Here is a 25,222-nt window from a genome sequence, read left to right as displayed (position 1 = left end):
TTCAAAGGTTGAATGCCATGCCCGGAGTCTTAGCACCTACACCATGTGAAAAGACAAAAAGTTTCAACTTCTATTTTCTGGAGTCTCACTCATCTGAGACATTTATAATTCAGAATTCTAATGCACCATTGTGAAGCTAGCAGTCTTTCAAAGGACACTTGAGCTTCCAATTATATTGGATTAAGAAGACTACAAGACAAAAATTGTATTGTATTTGATTAAGAAGACTATAAGCCATAAAAATAAACCCAGTAGCCATTTGGGAGCTCTGGTGGTGTAGTGTCTAAGGCATTTAACTGCTAACCATAAGGTTGGTGGTTCAAATCCACTAGCCACTTTATGGAAGGAAGATTGGACAATCTCCTTCTGTAAAGATTTACCTCCTTAGAAACCCAAGAGGGGTCGCTATGAGTGAGAATGGACTCAATGGCAGTGAGTTTCTTTCTTTTTTTTGGTAGCCATTTGCAGAATTCAGTTTCTGTAACAACTTTCATGTAGGTGAGAATCAGAAAGAGAACTAGGAATAAATGACATGTTTAAAAGCTGTCTCAGGTTTACAGACCTTAAAATAAGGCACACTATGTAGATTATTCTTCTGATGTCCTATCAGATCTAACACTCTAACTATAATGATATCTCTAATCTTTTCCCAGTTATTACCTAATAATTTATGAATAAAGCTGAAATCATACAATAATCTTTAACAAACATATAGGGGTATTTGTCTAAAAATAGGTTACTGAGTAGGATTTTTGGTCTCAAAGTCAATTGACTATTGCCACCAAACTGAACTGGAATGTCTTACCTTACCAAATCATTGTCTGTCTCTATTATCATCTTAACTCACAATTTCTACATCTCAGAAAAAGCAATCCCTAGGTAATTTGAGGGAGCTCTGGTAGCCTAGTGGTTAAGGCACTTGACTGCTAACCAGAAGGCTGGCAGTTCAAACCCACCAGCCACTCCTTGGAAGGAAGGTTGGGCAATCTACTTCCGTAGTGATACTGCCTCAGCAACCCAAGGAGGGGTCACTCTGAGTCAGGTCATACTCGATGGCACATAACAACACGGCAACAACAGATAATTTGATTCCACAAAGAAAAATACAGACCTTAATTAGAGATTTGAAACAATAAAGTCTCAAGGTGAATCTAAATGGCTTATGTCTATCCTCAATTTTCTTCATAATATGCTTTGTAAATATGTGTTTAGTGAGGAAAGTTCAGCACTATCTGAGGTATAGTTCAGCGATTGATGGGGTAGACAGGCAATGCCAGTAAACTCATGGAATTCTTCACCCATGGAATATGTGAAACTGGGCAGGGAGTGTTTTATTTATTTATTTATTATTGTGATTTTGGTGAAAGTTTGTAGAGCAAATTTGTTTTCCATTCAACAGGTCGTACGCATTTTGTTTTATCACGTTGATCGCAATCCCCACAAAGTAACAGCTGTTTTCCTACTTCCTCCCTCTGGTTGATTTATCCCTGTGTCTTTCTGTCTTGTGAATTCCTGGCCTTTGAGCTTTCGGCCTGTGCAGATGCTGCCCTTCTCTTCTCCTGTGGTTGATTATTCTAAGGAGTGTACTTACTGGTACTCACTAAGGCAGGCAATGTTTTAAAACAAAGAAGACTAAGACATAATAACTACTCCTCTAGGTTACATTTTAGAAGAATGTTTTACTTTTATGTTCCCTTCTATCTGAGATTTTTATTAGTAGTGACCAAGTACTGATAATGTACATTCCTTACCCTCTGCTTTATCTGAGCATATGCTAGTTAGGCGTCTCTCTTTCCTGCAAACACTGAGCTCTGCTTGCTCTCAGCCTGAGCAAGCACCAGAAATCTGGGTTACCACACCACCCTTCACGGTTTATCCTGGAATCATCTGATCACAACGAGACAATCGTTCTGTCAGAGCCCACTGGTCACTTCATTTTGCTTGTCCAATTACTCCTAAAATATTTTGTCTCTTCTTGACCTTCCTTACTCTATAAAAGAAAAGCCTTAATCTCTTTGAGTAAGAAACACTTGCACATATTTGAAATCAGAAAGTTTTCCCAAATGTAACAGTTTTTCTTTCTGAATCTAAATCCAGCTTTATTTTTGACAGTAAGATTATACAGTAGGTAAATAATGTATCATGAAAATTGATAAATTGACTATCATACGAGATTCTGTCAGGTTTTTGAATTAGAAATGGAATTTTCTCTTTTGGTTTAATTTGAGAAATCTTCATTCTTGATTTATAAGTGGACTGAAATTCTTATTACAATCCTTTCTTTAGTATATATCTGTGTCATTGTTCAAAAGTGTAGTCTCTGGTGTTTTAAATTCTATTTCCCAATTGTTACAAAATTACATATTCCAACATAGGTTTGTCTAGTAAAAATGAATAGGAAAACCTGATATATGCATTGGTTGAAACAACCACCACCAAAAAACAGATGAGTATTAATAACTTTTTAAACAGTAGTATGGCTTAGACTGACCACTTTCTCAGTCTAACTCCAGTTTGGGCTGAAGAATAACTACATGTGCAAACTGAGAATTGAAGGAAAATGATTTACATAAGGATGTAGACGACCTATGTCAACATGACTTAATTGTGTGTACCCAAAACCTTCTTAATGAGAGATATCAGACTATACATAGATAAATAGCCACCATTTTTTCCAGGATATTTATCAGAGATTTATTGCATGTTGTGTTCTACTCATTCAGATAATCACCTTATTTGTCAACCACAGCTTCCTTATCAAGACTCAATTCAACATGTTTCCTTTTCACTAATCCTAAACTGTTATATCACGAACTCTGTCCAATTCTAACACACTTTCTGCCTTAAGAGACTTGAAAGACTTACTTGAGCCCAAACCACAAAGCCCTACATATCCCATTTCTTTCTTCTCTCATTGAGACACTGCCAAGACACAGGCAAAATGTTGAACTCTGCTACAGCAGAAATTATAATCAATTTAACTTCAGTTTGTTAAAAAGTCTTCTTGTGAAAATGTGGGTGATTCCAAATATTTCACTTGTAAGGAAATTATGGGATCAGGAAATTTAAATTTTGCTACTAACTTTTTGTGTTCATTAATCATTCCGGGCCTCAATTTTCTCATTTCTAAAATAAGAGTCAGCATAGATGTTTTCCCAGTTTCTCTTCATTAAACTTCAGTGGATCTACGATTAAAGACAAGGAGTTTTCATGACTAGAACCACATTTATTTGATTTTCTGAGTGATTTTTATCTAATATTTAATATGTTCTTTTTATATTAGCCATTTACTACCAAAAGGCTATTTCAAAATGAAAATATATATATATAGTATAATATAAATGGGTTTCATTTTGATGCACCAAAGTACTTTTATTTTTAAAATTTCATGTATTTTGTTGTTGTTATTGTTGAAATATACTCAACAAAATATACACCAATTCAACAGTGTCTATGTGTACAATTCATTGATGTTAATTGCATTCTTTGAATTGTGCAACCATTGCCATTGTCCTTTTCTGAGTTGCTTCTCCCCTATTAACATAAATTCACTGTCCCCAGAGTTTAGTTCTTAACCATGATACTTACATGATCTACATTTTATTTTTTACATTCTCAGTGTGAGTACAACAGCTGTCTCATAAAGAAAACAAATATACTCAATATATTTCCTTAACTGCTCTTTCCCTAAGGGAAAAATAACTTCCTTCAAAAAAAATTATTTTTTCTTTTTAATAACAAATTTGATCTCCCCCATAAGCAGCAATAGTGGCTGGTGTAACTTGCATGAGTTGCTTCAGACAAATCCAAGTCTTGAAGAATGTTCTGGGACTCCTCACCTGCCTTAATCTCCTGCTTATTAGTGGCTTCTCAACAGCACAGATAAAGTCTGTTTTGATAGAAGTACTCTATGAAAATGCTTTTTAAATGCTTTTGCCTAAAGTTTAAAATCTTATTATTCTTTTCTTCCTGTCATACAAAATTTTAAATATGCACTTTTTAAAATCACTTTGAACTTAAGAATGATTTTCTTGATTATGTAAATATTTACTGAAAAATGGCCATGATCTTATCCAAATTATAATTATTGTACTGTTTTAATTAATATGCAACTCCTATTGTCCATTTTTGCTTCTTTGTCTCCGTGTCTCTCTCTCGTTACTAGTGTATATGGTGTATACAGTGGTGGTGGTTGGAAGAATCTTTGATTTGACAGTTATTTTATGACTTTTCACATAAAACAATACGAGAATAGAAATTCACAACTGCAGGTGCATTACTTATAAGTACATCATATTATATTCTTAATTCTGTTTTTACCAGCTTAGTTACTTCAGTTTTTCATGGGTCTGTTTTTGTGATCATGCTTTAAAAAGTATGATGGCAGCATGTCACTGCAGATTCATGCCACAGGAAATGTGCAAATGTGATTTTGAAAGATGCAAATGTTCCAAAATCTGTCCTCACCCTAAAGAAAACTTGATGATGCCTCTTTATATAACACTGTTGCTTGTTTTCCCTGTAACATTAGACAATATTTAAGTAGCTGAGAATTGGTAGATAGATTTCTGCAGAAATGAACATGTTAAAGAGCAGAAGGTGACATAAAATTTGGGCTGAGGAATTTGCCTCTCAAGCATATGGATGCTCAGAGAAAGAGAGAGAGAGAAGTATATGCATATACACAAATGAAGATTTACTATGATTTAAGAATATTCTTTGTGTCGTGTCTTAACTATGAAGACATAGAGGGCTTGAATATGCATTTCTAGATTCTATATTTTATAATCTTACATTATATAGTATTATGTGTGTGGCAGTATATGGATATTTGCATATAAACACTACACATGCTTACAAATATAAATAGGGGAGTAAATATAATGGGATGCTTGAAAATGGTAGTATTAATGTTGGTCTTTTGGTTTTGGAGACATTCTTCTCTCAATCTGAAACCTTTACATTAGTGGAAACTTTTCAGTAAAATATCAACACCCTTTAAAACTTAAACTGATTACATTTATTTCCTTGAGTCTCATAATGCTTTTTGATACCTCCAGGTCTCTTCACACCGGCAGATTCATAAATTTAAAAATATTGTGAAAAGTGAAAAATAAAACTCTACAATGTGAAAATTTACAGTTGTTAACATTCTTGGCAACTTTCTCACAGCACTATGTTTCATGACAGTGGATATAAACATCATGGGTCAAATAAATCTAGCATAATTACTTGGAATCTCTTGGAGGAAATAAAGCTTTGATATGTCTTCCATATTACATATTTAAAATTTTTATTTTTATACATGGAATCGCATGTACTTTTGGAACATATGTTTCCAGGAACCCATATCTGAATTCTGACCTCTGCAAAAAACAAAAAGAGCTACACAAAGGGGCAAAGTGATCATTGATGACTTCAATGAGTAATTTGAGTTACCCAACAAGGAAAATGTAGATAAGACACTATGCTATTCTGGAATTGCATGACTAGGAAATTATGATGGCTGAACACATATAACTCTTTATATTAATCATTTGTATCTATTTATCCAGGAGCCTGAGTGGCTCAAGCAGTTTGCACTTAGCTGCTAACTTAAGGTTGGCAGTCCAAACTCACCCAGTGTCTTTGAAAAATAAAGACCTGACATACTGCCTCCTTAAAAGATTATAGCCATAAAAACCTATTACTCAATACCATATGGAGTTGCGTGGGTTGGGAGATGACTTGATGGCAACTAATAACAGCCAACAATAACAATAAACAATAAGTTTATTTATTCAGACTCTACATTCAGATAGTCTTTCCAATCATAAAAGAGTTAACCTTACTGTCCACATGGATAGCTGATTATTATATATGTACATACACATTTGACCCTAGAACAACATGGCTTTGAACAACACAGGCCCACTTACATGTGTTTTTTTTTTTTTCTTTAAAATATGGATCTTGGAGAAATTCAAGATCTAATACAAACCACACCAGAGGAATTAACAGAAGGTGACTTGATGGAGGTGAATGCTTCCAAAACAGTGCCAGACAATAAGGTAAAAGATATAGAAAAAGCAGTGCCAGAAAACAAATTGACATCAGACAGTCTGGCAGAAGGGTTCTAATTATTGAAGGCTGCTTTTGCCTTCTTTTATGACATAAATGCTTCTATGATAAAGGCTCTGAAAGTAAAATAAATAGTAGGATCAAATAAATAAATAAATGGGAAGGATTGGTGCCGTACAGAAGTATTTTTAGAGAAATTTAAAAGCAAAAGAGTCTGACAGAAATTATGATGTGTTTCCATAAAGTTACACTGACTGTGCCTGCCTCTCCTGCCTCCCCTTCTACTCCCTCCACTTCTTCTGCCTCTGCTATCCCTGAGGCAGCACAACTGCCTCCTCCTCTTCCTCCTCCTCCTCAGCCTACTCAGTGTGATAACTATGAGGAAGAAAACCTGTATGATGATCCACTTCCATTTAATGAATAGTAAATAGTCATCATGGTATACAGTTAACAAATGAATCTGTGAGTGTCTTCGTGTGAAAATCTAATAATTGCATGGTAAGAACTGTGTTAATTGACATTGTGTTTATGACATTGGTAAGGCTTCCAGTAAACAATAGGCTATTAGTAGTTAAATTTTTAGGGAGTCAAAAGTTATATGTGAATTTTCAACTGGGCAGGGTATCAGCACCCCTAACCCTACGTTGTTCAAGAGTCAACTGTGTGTGTGTGTGTGTGTATTATTCTGCTACAAATCCACTGTCATGAAGTCAATAAAACTTTGGATCAGCTGGTGGGTTCAAACAGCTGACTTTTCAATTCACAGATGAATGCTTAATGACTGTACCACTGTGGCTCTTTATTCTTCTATAACTTAAAATTCATAGAAAAGTTTTGAGAATGGAAACTAATTCCCTATCCTGGTGTTAGTTACTACAGAATCAAGCAAAAATGTGTCAGCTGCTTTTCCAGGAGATGCCTACTCCAGGAAGATAAAGCTGTGAACCAGTGAATTAGATTAGTTATCATGACTAACATCTTGCTCATCAAGACCTCCAATCAAGACTTTCTTCTCACTGTTCCCACCAATCCAAAGACATTCTGCCACCAATTCTTCCCAATCCCAAACAGTCTGCCATCTTACAGGATGTGCAACCGTATCCTTCTGATTGCCTCATTTTGAGATACTACTGAGAGTTGATCAAGGTGGTTATTTCCCTTAGTGCAGAATGTTTCATAAACTTAGCTATGCCTTATCAGCAAACTTTTTTTGACAGTCTTTTGGGGAGCACCAGTTATACTCTTTACCTAGATTCACCAATTGTGAACATTTTACAGAATTTATTTTAGAATCTTCTCTCTCTCTTTCAAACTGTTTGACTGAACTTAACTGAGAATAGGATCCATTCATCATGTTTCTTTACTCTTTAATGATCCAGTGCATATTTTAAAAGAATCACAATATTATCTTACATAAGCACAGTACAGTGTTCAAAATCAGGAAGATTAACATTAAAAAATAATGTTATCTAATGTACAATCTATGTTATACATTTTAAATCTGCATCAGTATTATGGAAAATGTAACAGAGGCTACTTAAGTCAGAGACTGTAAAGGCTCTGAGATTTTATCTTACTCATGAGCTAAGAAGTTAGCCTGCCACTATCACTATATAAATAATATGACTACACAATGTATGTGTGCAAATATATGTATGTGCTATTGTTATACTTGCCATTGAGTCAATTCTAACTCATAGAGGCCCCATGTATGCAGAGTAGAACTACCCCATAAGAATTTCAAGGCTGTGACCTTTCATAAGCCAGTCACCATGTCTGTCTTCCGAGGTGCCTCTGGGTGGTTTCAAAGCACCAATCTTTCAACTACTAATCAAGCATTTAACAGTTTGTATCCAAGTACAGATTCTCTATCAATCTTTCTAAAAGTTGTGAGTATATATATATGCATATATATATATATATATAGAGAGAGAGAGAGAGAGAGAGAGATGTGTTTGGGGTCACAGGCAAAAAAAGTAAATTACGTCAAAAATAGCAGCCAGTGAAAAATTGTCATTAGTTCTCTGACCCCCGGTCTCCATAGGGCAATGCAGGAATGCAGTAACAGCCAAGGAGTAACTGAACATGTAGTGGGGTACATTACAGAGCAATAATCCCCAAATTAAGAAAACCGTTTGCAGCATCTTCTCCTTAAGAAAGAAAGAAACCTCCGCAATCTTCTGGAATGTACTTGGAAAGAGAGGTTTCTACCCTTCCTTTGGAGACATCTCCAGGAAACGAGATGTTTCCAACATTACTATTCTGCAGTGCTTCTGTGATGCAAACACTCTTAAATACCCCAAAAATGCTTTTGTTCCGAGGATCTAGAATGTGTAAAAATGAGACACTTGTGAAAAATTGTCTCTCAATAAAAACTAAGCTTAAGATATTTGTGGAAAAATAGCTTTTAAAAGTGAATAATATATCACAACTATCTCTGGGTATTTCTAATGAATTTCTTTCCTTTGAGGAAAACTATGAATAACAGAGGTAGGGACTTCAGAGCTTCTAAATCCAAAGAGTGTAGGGAAGGTAAGGCTATTGAAGGAGAGACTAAGAGTCTTGTCTTGATTAAGCATTTTCCTGGAAATCATATATTTTTACTTAGATTGCATGTTTAGTGCCTTTGGAGTTGGTATGATTTACAGATGGGCTCCCTTCCATCTCTGCTTTGCACCACTACTGAATGGAAGCAACCTAAAAGCTTGAGCAGAAGGAATTATTAAACAACTACAAATGTGTAGGTCTGAATGACAAATATAACAGCATGTTATTTTAATCAACTTTCCCTGTCTTCTAATCATTACTATAAACTGACTGAAATGAATAACATGGAAATTTATTATAAAAATTTATTTTCAAAACTATGGTAGTGTAGTACCTAAGGCACTTGACTGCTAACCAGAAGGCTGGCATTTCAAATCCACCAGCCACTCCTCAGAAGGAAGGTTGGGCAATCTACTTCCGTGGTGATACTGCCTCAGAAACCCAAGGAGGGGGCGCTATGAATCGGGTCCGACTCAACAGCAAACAACAACAACAACAACAACAACATGAGTTGATAAAGGAAGCCTTCACATATTAATAAAACTTAATTCAAAATTCACTGGATAAGCTCAGTACAGATCTGTAGTAACTATAAGATATTTCCCTTAATATGCAAAACAGTCTTTTCATAATAAACATACTAGAACTTCTCATATTCTTTCTCTTTTTATGTAAATGGTTTTCTTTCTTGTTAGAAGGAGGCAAAAATCATCAAAATGTAAATGTGAGTTTTCTATTGTTTGTTTTTTAGAATATTGATTGCATGGATGTGTAAATAAAGTTACAGTAGACATTTGGGGAATGAGAAAAGATATTCAAAGGTGAGATGTGATCAAGTAAGATGAGATTGAAAGAAGAGATCACTAAAACAAGGATATTAGAATCTTTATTAGTGAATCAGAATGTATATGTAGAGACTTTGTGCCCTAGAAATGAATAAGCCAGGAATGAAGACTGACATTTTAAAGCAAGCTGAACTTGTGCTTGGGCTGGAAACTTTGTCTTATGTTTCCAGAGACTAAATTAGGTAGTTTTAATGGATTAGTAATAAAAATAGGAAAATAATCTGAGAAAGAACGGATGAATACAGAGATCTAGTAGAAAATTGGAGAGGGGTTGTGTGTGTCTGTGACTGTATGTGTATGTGCGTGAGAATGTGTGCACATGTGTGATTTGCATGGGTTAGTGATGCCCATTGATGAAGGAGTCCATATTCTGTCAGGAGCAGCCATCAAAGAATGCTCATGAAAGGCCATGTTTTTACCCAAATAACACGTCCTTTCTATGTCTGCCAACTACTCCCTCCCCCTGGAAAGTATTTTTGTAAATGCATTATGCAATGTGTATTTATTTTTTTTGCAACATGTAAAAAGAAATTAATATAGCAGTGCTTATAAATACATCCCAAGGGGAGGGAGTACTTGGCAAAGGAACATATATTTTTATTTGCATAAAAATACAGTAATAGCACATAATGATATCCCCGGAGAAGGATAACATCTAGGTAAGGTGAAGGGTCACAGAAAAAGTGGCAGACCCTCAGTGAGATGGACTGACACAGTGGCTGCATGATAAGCAAAAGCATAGCAAAGATTGCACGGATGTTGCAGGACTGGCCAGTGATTTGTTCTATTGGCCATAGGGTCGCTATGATTAGGAATCAACTGGACGGCACCTCACAACAAAAATAACAGCAAGGAGAAAGAGCATTCTCCTTTGCTCACCCTTCCCCTGTCTGTAAACCTGCTCCTCCATCACATTTTTTAACTCCTTAGATACATCTCCAAGGGGCACTGGTGGCATAGCTTATATGCCATTGGCTGTTAACCAAAAGATCAATTATTTAAACCTACCAACTGTTCCATGGGAGAAAGCTGTGTCAGTCTGCTTCTGTAAAGATTTACAGACTCGGAAACCCTTTAGGGCAATGCTACTCTGTCCTTTAGAGTTGCTGTTAGTCGGAATCAACTCAATGGCAATGGGTTTGATGATTTCAGTTTGTGATATATCTTCAGATATTTACTTATTTTTTTCTAAGTTACATCTTAATGTAGATTTTAGACATTAGTCATTATCTTTCTATCATGTATGATAGTTGAGGGTTTTGGTTCACTTTAATGTCTCTACATATACTTAAGCATATACACAGATACAGACACATACAAACATTTTTCCCACCCTATACTTTCTCCTTATAACATGGTTATGACATACTTACTTTTCATTAAATTGTTTATATTCGCATAATCATGACTATGTAAATATAATTTTATGTTGAGTTGAGTAGTGCACTATGAAGTTTGCTCACTTTTTCAACTTTTTTCCCCTAAAATTAATAGCTCTCATTTTTACATTTTCCAAGTATTTTATGTAAGACTTACTACTTTTCTCCAAATTCTTCAAAGTCAATTAATATTTATTTTCAAAACATTTAAGCATTTCAAATAATATCTGTTTCATTTTTTATTCAATTTTAATTTTTATCTAAAATTATACAAATAAATGTCATTGCACAATGTTATAAACCCACTTTTTCTTATACACCTGAGATAAAGCTTTAATTGTAATTTTCCATTGCAAAAATATTCTAAGTTCTAGAGACAACTCAAACACACTATTCTTCATGGTTTTACTTTCTTGGTCTCTAGGAATCTTTACTTTTTCTTTCTTTCTTCAGATGAAATAATGGTCTGAATTTTTTTAGCTTTTAATTTTTCTTTTTAGTGAAAGAACCAAATATCAAACATTACCTTATTTATCAATTCAAACTTAACGTTATTAATTTGCAAAGATGTCAATATAATATTTTTTATCTAAAAAGAAAATGAAAGGAAAAGAACAAAAACAAAACAAAAGTAGGAGGTCATGTGAATGACGAGCAAGACCCAAGGCATCAAAATCAGTCTCTTTAGCACTACCTTCCAGATATGAAATGATAGTGTTCACTGAAGTGCATTATCTAATTAATTATGCTGAAGGCATCAGGTAAATGAGACCTAGTCAAATAAAGCTAGACAGAGTCATCCAATGTAGCTATTAAAAGGTTGTTAAGTATATTTACTAATGTTACTTTATTTGAGGAGCCACGTCAGTATTTACATATTTTAAACTCCAGGGATTTTTTCTCATTCATCCCTCAAAATGATAGAATAACCAGTGATTGTCAGGAAAGCAGAAATTTACAAAAGCAGGAAACATTTAAACAGCAGCAACTGCTTTGGAAAATAAAGAACCAGCAAATGTGATGACAGGTTGCCTTCCTCCTCAGCTGCCTGGATGAGATGTTTCTTCACATTGGTTTATTGATGTGCGTTTGCTGAGCTTTTAAATATTTTATTCCATTTTAATGTTTATTTTATTATGTTTTTAACTATAGTGTATTTTTAATGTGGGACTCAAACAAGGATCTTTTATAAATTTAATTATTAATTATAATAAAATCATAAGGAAATATCTGCACAATGAAAGGAGAAATTAAGAATTTATAACAGGAACAAATATATAGGGGTCTGTTGATTTTATGAAAAGATGAAGCACATGCTTTAGAAAGAAAAGGAGACATGAGTAGATTCAGAGGCAAAACTATAACTTTCAAGAATTGAAGTAACAAGAAAATATAGAATAGCTATTATGGACACAATATTTAACACCAAAACTTTAGAAAGAAGATCCTCATTTATAGTCCAAAGCAAATATATCAAAATTAAATATCCAGTGTTAGCATTGTTTATTATTCTTATTCAATGTACATGGTGAGCAAATAATCCGAGAAGCTGGACTATATGAAGAAAAATGTGGCATCAGGACTGGGGGAAGAATCATTAACAACCTGAGATACACTGATGATACAACTTTGCTTGCTGAAAGTGAGGAAGACTTGAGGCACTTACTGATGAAGACTGAGGAAGACAGTCTGCAGTACGGATTATGTCTCAATATAAAGAAGACAAAACTCTTCACAACTAGACCAATAGCAGCATCATGATAAATGGAGAAAAGATTGAGGTCAAAGAATTCACATTGCTTGGTTCTAAAATTGAGGCCAATGGAAGCAGCAGTCAGGACATTAGACGACATGTAGCACTGAGTAGGTCGGCTGTGAAGGCACTCTTTCAAGTGCTGAGGAGCAAGGATGTCTCCTTGAGGACTAAGGTGTGCCTGACATAAGCCATGATATTTCCAATTGCCTCGTATGCATGTGAAAGCTGGACAATGAATAAGGAAGATCGAAGAAGAGTTGATGCTTTTGAGTTGTGGTGCTGGCAAAGACTACTGAAGGTACCATGGACTGCCAAAAGAACTAACAGATCTGTCCTGGAGGAAGTGCAGCCGAGATGCTCCTTGGAAGTGAGGATGGCCAGACTTCATCTCACCTACTTTGGTCATGTTGTCAGAGGGGACCATTCCCCGGAGAAGGATGTTTTAGTAGGCTTGCCATATATTTCACTACTAGGAACACCATGAGCAAGTAGCTAATGTCATAATTCCACACAAGTCAGACTATTCTGATTACTGTTCCAACTCTGCTGTCCATTACTGTAACCATGCCCACCTTGCCTTTTTCAGTTAAGTGCTACCACTTGGCCCCTACTACCACGGGTTCCAATCAGCCCCATCATAGTTAAGTGTCTTAGTTCAATTAGGGCAGTTCCCACTGTCAAATCAGGTTTACATAAAATAGCAATCACAGCAGTCTTCAAGGATGCTGGAGCTCCCTTCACAAATGTATTGCTCACCGTACTGGTGAAAGGCGTGTCTTCTGGATTCTCCATTTCTGGCTCTAGGGGTCTAATCTGATAAATCCATTCTAACAGGCTAAATTCCCTAAGCCTCTGGATACCTTCTTCTACATTATACCAAGGCAGGTCTGGTACTTCAACTTGACTTAAGGTAGGCCACCACATAATCCATGCCTCAGTAAGCCAACCAAATAAACTATTAGATCCTTTCCTAAGCTCTTGAGTTGAAACATTGAATTAAGAATCCATAATTAGTGGCCTAAATCAATAAACTCTGACTGATCCAATCTTACATTCCTTGCACCATTACCCCATACCCTCAGTAGCCATTCCCATACATATTCTCCAGGTTTCTGTCTGTACATGTTAGCAAAATCAAGTAGGTCTTTTCTGGTGTAGCATATCACCTCCTCAGTCACACATTCTATTTCACCTTTTGGGGCTTGCTTGGACTTAACTTTAGTTATAAGTCCACCAGCAACAGTAGGTGGTTGGGGCAGCTCCTGAGAATGTTCAAGAATGTCTTCCATGGCCTCTGCCTCAAACAATGACTCAACAGGAACAGTTGGGCTAATCCCATCACACTAAGGGGGAGGAGATAATGGCTTTACAGTAATCCCTTCAGATGGGAGGGATTCAACAAAAATTTAGCCACCTTCCACCTCAGTGAAATTGCTAGGTGTCCAATGGTGTGGGGCATGTAAGATATTCCTACTAAAGTGAAGGATAAGTTACTATATCTGGCATTCCCCACAACTAAAAAGGAGGCACAAGGTCTGGTGGGTCTCTTTGGATTTTGGAGGCAAAATATCCCTCATTTGGATGTGTTGTTGCTGGCTATTTATCAAGTGACTTGGAAATCTGCTAGTTTTGAGTGGGGCCCAGAACAACAGAAGGCTCTGCAACAGATTCAGACTGCTGTGCAGGATGCTCTGCCACTTGAGCCATATGATGCAGCTGATCCAATAGTGCTTGAAGTGTCTGTGGTAGATAGAGATGGTGTTTGAGTCTTTGGCAGGTCCCTACTGGCGAATCGCAACACAGACCTTTGGGATTTTGGAGCAAAGCCCTGCCATCCTCTGCAGATAACTACTTTCTTTTTGAGAAACAGCTTTTGGCTTGTTACTGAGCTTTAGTAGAGACTAAACACCTAACCCTGGGCCACCAAGTCACCATGAAGCCTGAGCTGCCCATCATAAACTAGGTGTTGTCTGACCCACAGAGTCATAAAGTTGGACATGCACAGCAGCACTCCATCATTAAATGGAAGTGGTATATCAGAGATTGGGCTTGAGCAGGACCTGAAGGTACAAGTAAGTTGCATGAAGAAGTGGCCCACCTATGGTCTCCACTCCACTCACATTACCTTCTCTCTCCCAGTCTGCACCTATGGCTTCATGGGGAGTTCCTTATGATTAGTTGACTGAGAAAGAGAAAACTCATGCCTGGTTTACAGATGGTTTTGCATGAAATGCAGGCACCACTTGAAAATGGACAGCAGCAGCACTGCAGCCCCTTTCTGGGACTTCCTTGAAGGACAGTGGTGAAGGAAAATCCTCCCAATGGGCAGAACTTTGGGCTGTGCATATGGCTGTTCACTTTGCATGGAATAAGAAATGGCCAGATGTGTGATTATATACAGATTCATGGGCTGTGGCTAATGGCTTAGCTGGATGGTCTGGGACTTGGAAGGAGCATGGTTGGAAGATTGGTGATAAGAATGTATGGGGAAGAGGTATGTGGATAGATCTCTCTGAATGGCCCAAAGGAGTAAAGGTATTTGTGTTTCATGTGAATGGCCACCAAAAGGTGACCTCGGCAGAGGAGGACTTTAACAATCAGGTGGATAGGATGACACGTTCTGTGGAAACCAGCCGTCCTTTTGCCCCAGCTACTCCTGTCATTGCCCAATGGGCTCATGAACAAAGTGGTCATGGTGGCAGGGTTGGAGGTTATGTATGGGCTCAGCAACATGAACTCCCACTTACCAAGGTTGATTAAGCTACCACCACTTCTGAGTGCCCAATCCACCAACAGCAGAGACCAACACTGAGTCTATGATATGGAACTACTCCTCAGGACAACGAGCCAGCAACCTGGTGGCAGGTTGATTACATTGGACCACTTCCATCATGGAAAGGACAGCATTTTGTTCTTACTGGAATAGATACTTATTCTGGATATGGATTCACCTTCCCTGCACACAATGCTTCTGCCAAAACTACCATCCGTGGACTTACAGAATGCCTTATCTACCGTCATGGTATCCCACACAGCATTGCTTCGGATGAAGGGACTCATTTCACAGCAAATGAGCTTATGCTCATGGAATTCACTGGTCTTACCATGTTCCTCATCATGCACACAGCATTGCTTTGGATGAAGGGACTCATTTCACAGCAAATGGGCTTATGCTAATGGAATTCACTGGTCTTACCATGTTCCTCATCATCCTGAAGCAGCTGGTTTGATAGAATGATGGAATGGACTCCTGAAAACACAAATATGGCACCAGTTAGGTGGCAATACCTTGAAGGGTTGGGGCAATGTTCTCCAGGAGGCTGTATATGCTCTAAACCAGTGTCCAATATATGGTTCTTTTTCTCCAATAGCCAGGATTCACAGGTGCAGGAACTAAGTGGTTGAAACAGGAGTGGTACCATTCACTATTACCCCTAGTGTCCCACTCAAAAATTTTTGCTTCCTGTCCCTGCTACCCTATGCTCTGCAGGTCTGGAGACCTTGCTCCCAAAGGAAGGAACATTCCCACCTGGATACACAATATAAATTGCTTTGAACTGGAAATTAAGAATGTCACCCAGCCATTTTGGCTTCCTCATGCCTCTGGATCAACAGAGAAAAAAACGGCATTACAGTACTATCTGTTGTGATAGATCCTGATTACCAAGGGAAAATTGGATTGGCTTTGCTTAATGGAGGTAAAGAAGAAACAACACCAATATATTCAGAATGAGAATTCTATGATCATTATGACAAAGCCTACACATAGCTTTGTAGTCAAGGTCATATTTACTTTGTAATCATTTTATGGTGTGGATAAAATATAAAATAGAGAAATATCTATCATTGCATAGATATCTACCCTTGTCTCTAGCCCAGCTTTTCTTGATTTTTTAGTAATTACATATTCATAATATTGAATAATTTATAAGGATAGAAAAAAGCTTAGATAAACTCCACAGAAAAGCTTATATTTATAACAGAAATCCATTGACTTTGAGTCAATTCCAACACATAGTGACCCTATAGGACAGGATAGAACAGCCCTATAGGGTTTCCAAGACTATAATCATTTTGGAAGCAGATTACCACATCTTTCTCCAGTGAAGAGACTGGTGGGTCAAACTGCTAACCTGTTGGGTAGCAGCAGAATGCTTAACTACTGTGCCACCAGGACTATGTATAGATACTATATTTAATAATACTCCTATGTTCTGGTAGTGTAGCGCCTAAGGCATTTGCTCACCAGAAAGCTGGTGGTTCAAACCCACCAGCCACTCCTTGGAAGGAAGGTTGGGCAATCTACTTCTGTAGTAATATCACCTCAGAAACCCAAGGAGGGGCCACATTGAATTGGGTCTGACGTCATGGCACATAACAACAGCAACAACCTATGTTCAAAACTCTGCAACCCGTTATAGATTATCTAATCAAAAAGCTTCCATGTGACTCAAACATGAAAAATATACAAAATTCTACCACTCACTGCAATTGTTGTTGTTAGGTGTTATTGTGTTGATTCTGACTCAATGCAACTCAATATACAATAGAGCAAAACACTGCCTGGTCCTGTGCCATACTCGCAACCACTGCTGTGTTTGAGACCATTGTTGCACCCACTGTGTCAATCCATCTTCTTAAGGAGCTTCCTCTTTTTCACTGACCCTCTACTTTATCAAGGATGATACCCTTCTCAAAAGATAGTCACTCCTGATAACATGTCCAATACATGAGAGGAAGTCTCACCATCCTGGCTTCTAAGGAGCATTCTGGCTGAACTTTTTCCAAGACACATTTGTTTATTCTTCTTGCTGTCCATGGTATACTCAATATTCTTTATTAACACTATAATTCAAATGCATCAATTCTTCAGTCTTTCTTATAAATTGTCCAGGTTTTGCATGCATACAAGGTGATTGAATATATTGTGACTTGAGTCAGGCACACTTTAGTCCTCAAAGTGGCATCTTTGGTTTTAAATACTTTAAAGAAATCTTTTGCAGTAGATTTACCTAATGCATATATCATTTGACTTCTTGACTGCTGCTTCCTTGGGCATTGATTGTGGAACCAAGTAAAATGAAATCCTTGACAACTTCAGTCTCTTCTCCATTTATCATGATGTAGTTATTAGTCCAGTTGTGAGGATTTTGGTTTTCTTTATGTTAAGGTGTAACCCATATTGAAGTCTTTAGTCTTTGGTTTCCATGAGTAAGTGTTTTAAGTCTTCTTCACTTTCAGCAAGCAAAGTCGTACCATCTGCTTAGTGCTATCAGTGAATCTATATTTTATTGTGTTCAGTTTCTTGACCATTCTATTTAAAATGCCCTCATGCTTACAAAATATAGAGGATGTTTCTAAGAAGAACAACAGAAAACCAATCACTTTATTTTCTGCATTTAGAGGGCAGTAGGAAAAGCATAGTAGTGACACAAAAGAATGTCAAAGTTCTTCGAGCCAGAACCCAAAGAGTGAATCACAGCTTGTCAAGGCCCAACCCAAGTTCTTGTGCTGGCTTCCTATTATATTAGCAGCAGAACCTCCGCAAGTTCTTTTGATCAGAAGTATAGAATTACTCATGGCACAGGCCTTCTGTCTCCCTTTGCCTTCTTATTAAGTCCTGCTTAAATCCACTCTGCTATGTACCCCTTCTGTTATAGAGAAAATAAAGTTTGAGCTTCATATAATCAGTCTTCCTGTTTGCACAGGCATGCCTGTACTCTAGAAAAAAAGAAAGAGAGAGAAAGACCATTTTTTGGCCCTTGTGGATTCATACCATAAAAGATAGTTAAGAATCTAAACTAAAATTACTTAAATTGCAAATACCTACAACAAATCTAGGTCCATAATATGATTTTAACTCTGTTTATTGAATTTGATCTAGGTGTGGACTTACATATACAGTTAATCAAAGTACACTATGTATATTTATGTTAACTTTATCACATATTACTTTGATCCACAACTGTACCTTAAAGGTTATACTTTAAGATGATATAATTTTATTTAAATAAAGTGAGTGTACACTTGCATAGTAGAACAATGTAGTGGTTGAATAGGGAATCGGGAGCCAAGATTTGTATCCAGGTTTTGCTCCTTGTTATATTTGTAGCCTCAGGTTATTAACATAACATTTCTAAATTTTTATTTTGTGTAAATGGAAAAGTTAATGATACACAACTTATAGTTTTACTCCACTCCACAATCAACACCCATGGAAGCAATATTCAAGAAATCAAACGACATATTGCATCAGGCAAATATCCTGCAAAACACTTCTTTAAAGTACTAAAAAGTGAAGATATTACTTTGTGGACTAAGGTGGACCTGATCCAAACCATTGTATGTTCAATCACTTCATATGCATGCCAAAGCTGGACAATGAAGGTGGAAGACTGAAGAAAAATTGATGCATTTGAATTATGGTGTTGGCAAAAAATTATGGTGTTGCCTTATAAATAAAATAAGATAATGCATGTATTTGGTATATAATCTACATCAGTTAATTATTGCAGTTATTATAGTGACTATTAAAATTGTATTAATAGCCATAGGTTTTCAATTTTGTGGATTTTATAGCAAATATTTAGTTTCAGACTATGTTTCCTTTAGTTACATATTTAGAATATAGTTATCTCTGTCAAAATTTGACTATGGTTTATTTCTCTAATCAATTTTAAAATCTTATCCTAATCAAAATATAATTAGGAAAATATATATCTGATAAATATTCCATGTAATGAATATCCTCTATGCCAAGAAATTTGGAAGACTGGCTACCTGGTTGACTGACTGGAAAAGATCCATATTTGTAACCATTCCAAGAAAAAGTGATCCAACAGAATGTGGAAATAATCAAACAATATCAAATTCAAGTAAAATTTTGCCAAAGATGATTTATAGATGGCTACAGCAGTGTATTGACAGGGAACTGCCAGAAATTCAAGCCAGATTCATAGGAGGATGTGGAACAAGGGAAATCACTACTGATGTCAGATGGATCTTAACTGAAATCGGAGAATATCAGAAAGGTGTTTACCTACTTTTTATTGACTATGCAAAGGCATTCGACTGTCTGGATCCTACCAAGTTATTGTGAAGGATGAGAATTCCAGAACACCTAATTTCCCTCATGAAGAAGCTCTACATAGACCAAGAGATAGTCATTCAAACAGATCAAGAAGATATTGTGTGATTTTAAATTAGGAAATGTATATATCAGGGTTGTATCATTTCATTACACTTATTTAATCTGTATGCTAAGCAAATAACCTGAAAAGATGGACTATATGAAGAACATGACATCAGGGTTGGAGGAAGATATATTAAAAGTCTGTAATATGCAGATGCTGAAAGTGAGGAAGACTTTAAGTACTTACTGATGAAGAGCAAAGACTACAGCCATCAGTATAAATTACACCTAGACATAAAAACAACAAAAATTTTAACAAATTGACTAATAAACAACATTGGAATAAATGGAGAAAATAATGAAGTTGTCAAAAATTTCATTTTACTCAGCTCCACAATCAACACCCATGGAAGCAATAGTTAAGAAATCAAACAACATATTGCAGCAGGCAAATATCCTGCAAAACACTTCTTTAAAGTACTAAAAAGTGAAGATATTACTTTGAGGACTAAGGTGGTCCTGACTCAAATCATCGTATGTTCAATCACTTCATATGCATGCCAAACCTGGACAATGAACAAGGAAGACTGAAGAAAAATTCATGCATTTGAATTATGGTGCTGGCAAAGAATATTAGACATGCCATGGACTGCCTTGAAGAATAAACAAATCTGCCTTGGAAGAAGTACAATCAAAATACCCAAGGATGATCAGACTTCATCTCATGTGCTTTGGACATGATGTCAGGAGGGATCAGTCCCTGGAGAACTGCATCATGACTGGTAAAATAGAAAGTCAGTGAAAAAGAGGAAGACCCTCAACAAGAGGGATTGAAACAGAGCCTGTAACAATGGGCTCAGACATAAGAACAATTGTGAGCATGGCGCAGGACCAGACAGTGTTTGGTTATGCTGTACACAGGATTGCTTTGAGTTAGAACTGACTGGATGCCACCTAACTACAACAAAAACAATGAATTTAAAATAAAAATAGATACTGTATTACCTTCTTTTATTTATTATCATACACACTTGTAGGTACCTATATGTTCATCTGGAACATAACATATTTATGTATAAAAACATTTTAATAAGCATAAGCTAAACTTCATTTTTAATATATTGCTAAACTTTTTATAACATTAATGGCATTAGATGTGTATTATTAAATCCATAGCCCCAGATACCAAAGACATTATGAAGATGGACTAGAGGATCTGGAAGTCAAAAGTATTGATTATCAGAGAGACCCCTAATACATTTCCCTCTCTTGTCATTTGTCTATATCATATACTCAATAATTAAAAAGTAAATGAATCCATTAAGAAGTTTGATGTCTACATGAAAAAAAAACACCTGCACACAAATAGTTTATAATTTATAACATGCAATGTTCATTATTCCTAATTGCAAAAAATAAAAAATAAAAAAAGGAAAGAATCAAGAGAAACTTCAATAGGTGAAGGGATAAACAGATTATAGTAGACCCATGTATTGCATTATAGTACATCCATATATTACATCCAGTGTATTACCCAGTGCCTTAAGTTGATTCCAACTTATAACAACCCCAATAAGGTTTCCAAGGCTTTAAATCTTTATGGAAGAACGCTGCCTCATCTTCGTCCCGTGGAGTGGCTGGTGGGTTCAAATAGCTGACTTTTTGGTTAGCAGCCCAATGTCTTAAACACAGCACCACCAGAGCTCCTTAAATGGCATATTATTCAGCATTAAAAAAATATGCTATCAAATTATATAAAAACAAGGAGAAACTTTAAATACATATTGGTATGTTAAAGAAACCTCTCTGACAGAAATACATATTATATGATTCCACATATATGACATTCTGGAAAGGCAAAGCAATACAGCAATACAATGCATTTCCATCTAGTCCAGTCCAACTCATTGTGACCCCTCCTTGGGTTTCCAAGGTGGTATCACTATGAAAATAGATTGCCCAACCTTTCTTCTGAGGAGTAGCTGGTGAGTTTGAACCATCAATCTTCTGGTTATCAGTCAAATGCCTTAGGCACAAAAAGATCAGTGTTTTTAGGGGTTCCACAGTAGGTGTGGATGCATAAGTGGAGCACAATGTTTTTTAAGACATTGTTACATATTGTAATGGTGAATAGTGACATTATACATATGTCAGAACCCAAAGGACTATGCACCATGAACTTTAGTTATTAATAAAGCATTAATATTGTTTATCAGTTCAAACATATGTATCACACAAATGCAAGATGTTAATGACAGGAGAAAGAGTTTCCAGGAAGAAGATGGGACATATAGAACTTTTTTTACTGTCTGCATAGTTTTTTGGTACACTTTCAACTAATCTGAAAAATAAAGTTTATATAAAAAGTTAAAAATGATAGTCTAAATTATATTTTCCAAGATATAATTGTAAGTATTTAAAACCTGTAATAATGCAATATAAAGACGACAGGGCCTATATACTTCTTGATATTTATACTTAACAAATTTATACACATTCAACAGGTAAGGAGAACTTATTCACACATTAGCATGTGACATTAGCATGTGTGATGCTAGATTTTGGCTTATGAGGCCTTACAAACCCTAACTCCATTCAGAATGCTGGCCTAAAGTTTAATTCTAAATCTATTGCCTAAATCACTCCTTTTCTGGATTACAGCAGTTATTTGTGAAAGTGAAAGTTACAGGAAACTAAAAGCATTGTTGAGTCTGTACAGTCTGACGTGGGAGTCTGGCCTCTCCTCTTGGCCCTATCCATCCACCAACAAATTCGGTATAGAAGTATAGACCAGAGATTTGCATTGTGGTTAGTATATCGCCGATGACCATGATCCTTTCAGTTATCATTCCAAAAGTTTGGTACAATAAAATCTTATATCATGAAATCCTTTGTAAATGTTATCATTATTTTTGAAGTCAGAAGAGATGGATTCTTATCCTATATTCTTTCATTTATTCCTTGAATCATGCCTTCAGTATTAGTTGGTGTTGCATCTGAGACATGAGCCCATATCTTCTTACTCCAATGAAAAGGCAAATATTTGTTTAAGATATTGCAAGTTACTAAGTCCAAAACTTAATAATCATGTAGTTAAATACTGTAAGATTGCTTATATTCCTATAATTTAAGTTAATGGCACATATTCAAAAGTTAATTTGATAATTCACTTAAGTAAAGTGTGGAAAAGAATTCTCATTTTTAAAAAATGCAATGCACATTGAAAAGTGTCATTTTTCTTGAATACTATACTATGACATTTTAATTGCTAAATATTAAATGCCCTCGGATATAAAATCTCAAGTGCCAAGAAAGGGAATGTCAAATAAATGATGGGCAACAATTTGCAACAGAATTAATTTTATTCTTCTCAAGTTCTGAAAATGATATCCTTTGCCTTTTATATGAGTACATATCTGACATTGTGCTAGGCTTCTTCTTGTGATTCCTTTGAAGTCAGATTATGTATTCCTTATTTGAAGCTCTGTGTGCTTGTGTTGAGATAAAACACAGTTGCATTTGAGAGTATATATATATACACAAACCCACCAGCCACTCCTCGGAAAGAAGTTTGGGCAATCTACTTCCATAGTGATACTGCCTCAGCAACCCAGGAAGGGGTTGCTATGAGTCGGGGTCGACTAGATGGCACACAACAACAACAACAACAACACACACACACATATATATATATATATATACACATACATATATATATATATATATGAAGTACAATGCAGTATGCTTTATTATTGCTAAATCTCCTTTCCCCCATAAGGAAACCCACTGCAACTGTAACAGAAATTCACAATGCACAACTATACATTTTGTGATAGAAATGGATACAAGACAAAAATGTCAATAAGTCCATTTCAAACTCAGTGAGTCTGTTATTTACTGCAACAGCAAGAATTGTGACACGACACATGCTCATTACACAGATATTTCAGTCTAGGCTGTCACTGATACATGAACAAGTTACAATTTCTTCCATCTTCAGTTACCTTCAAGGCTTCCTGAAATAATAAAAAATGCAAAAGAGCAAAGAAAAGGAAGTTGTCATGAAATGAATACCAAAGGCATTTAATTAAGTGTAAGTATAATTCTATTAATAATTAAATACTAAAAAAAATCTTCTTGTGTTACTTGGAAAATAAAACTACTGGCATCAAGCAAATGCAAATCTAACACAAATCCCTAGCATATTTCCATATCACACTAAATGTCGATATATATATATATGTGTATATTGTGCTGCCATCGCGCACTATATATATATATATATATATATATATATATATATATATATATATAGTGCTTTAGGTGCAAATTTACAGAGTATAATTTGTTTTACATTCAACATTCCGCGTACATTTGGCTTCATTCCCCAATTACCATCCCCAACTCTAGCCCACTATCCTCCTCTCCCTTCTCAGTAACTCCCCCCTCCCTGTGCCCTTCTTTATTATACACTCCTGTGTGTCCTGTTTTTCCTGTGTGTGAATGTTACCCCTCTGGTGCACCATGGCCAATTGCTCCAAGGGATGTATTTCCATAGAGTAGGTAGGTGCATCACCCTGGGTTGAGTGTTCTTCATGTAAGTCTTATTTACTATTCAACTGAGAGCCAGCCCTTGGGAGTGAGTTTTACTCCAGTCCCTATGTGTGTGTATCCCAGGGCCATAGTTTCAGGGTCCCATCAGACTCCATCTGACCAGTAATTCTGGTCATTATTGTGTTTTGGGATTTTGTTCTATGTTTTTCCTCCCACTCTATCCAGGATATCCAGTTTTGATCCCTTCCCGAGTGGTTGGCTTTGGTAGCCGGGCCCCATCTAGTACTTCTGGCCTCCAGGTCCATCATATTCTCTGGCTGATTATATCCAAATGTCCTTGGTTTTTTGCACTCTTCTTCACTGCCGATGATAGAATTAGCTGCATTTTAGATGGCCACTCAAAAGCTTTTAAGATCCCAGTTGCTAGTCACCAAAGTGGATTGTAGAACAAGATTTTTATGTACTTTGCTGTGTCAATTGAGTCCAGTGTCCCCCAATACTATGGTCCTGAGTCGGCAAATCTGGTGGATCTCTTTCCCAGTGTCTGGCTGTCTATGAGGGACTGCTCTATGTCCGTCTTCTGTTGTTTCTGTAATGCTTGCAGGTATTTTGTATCATTAGAAACTTTACAAGATTAGCCTCAGCTGAATCTGTCTTTGGTCTAGAGTATAATCTTGTTCACTGACCCCCTTCTGATCTTCTCAGTAGTCTATGTGTTTATCTGTAGCCTGATGTTTGGTGTTAGTGGTAATGCAGTATTGTAGATATACTGGTATTAGCCTCTGCTGTCTATATCATATGTGCACAATTTGGTGTCCTCCCTTTCCCCAATGTTATCATGCTGGTCACTGACTCTTCCCATACAATCCTTCCCCTTACCCAACTCAGCATGTGGACCCCAACTAGCTCAAAATTATCCCTTCCTCTTCCCTCCCCTCCCTGTTGTTGT

The sequence above is a fragment of the Orycteropus afer genome, unplaced genomic scaffold, assembly GCF_000298275.1.
Source record: "Orycteropus afer afer isolate SDZICR_OR568_19922 unplaced genomic scaffold, OryAfe1.0 scaffold00047, whole genome shotgun sequence".
NCBI lineage: Eukaryota > Metazoa > Chordata > Mammalia > Tubulidentata > Orycteropodidae > Orycteropus > Orycteropus afer.
Note: the sequence above shows the minus strand (reverse complement) of the source record.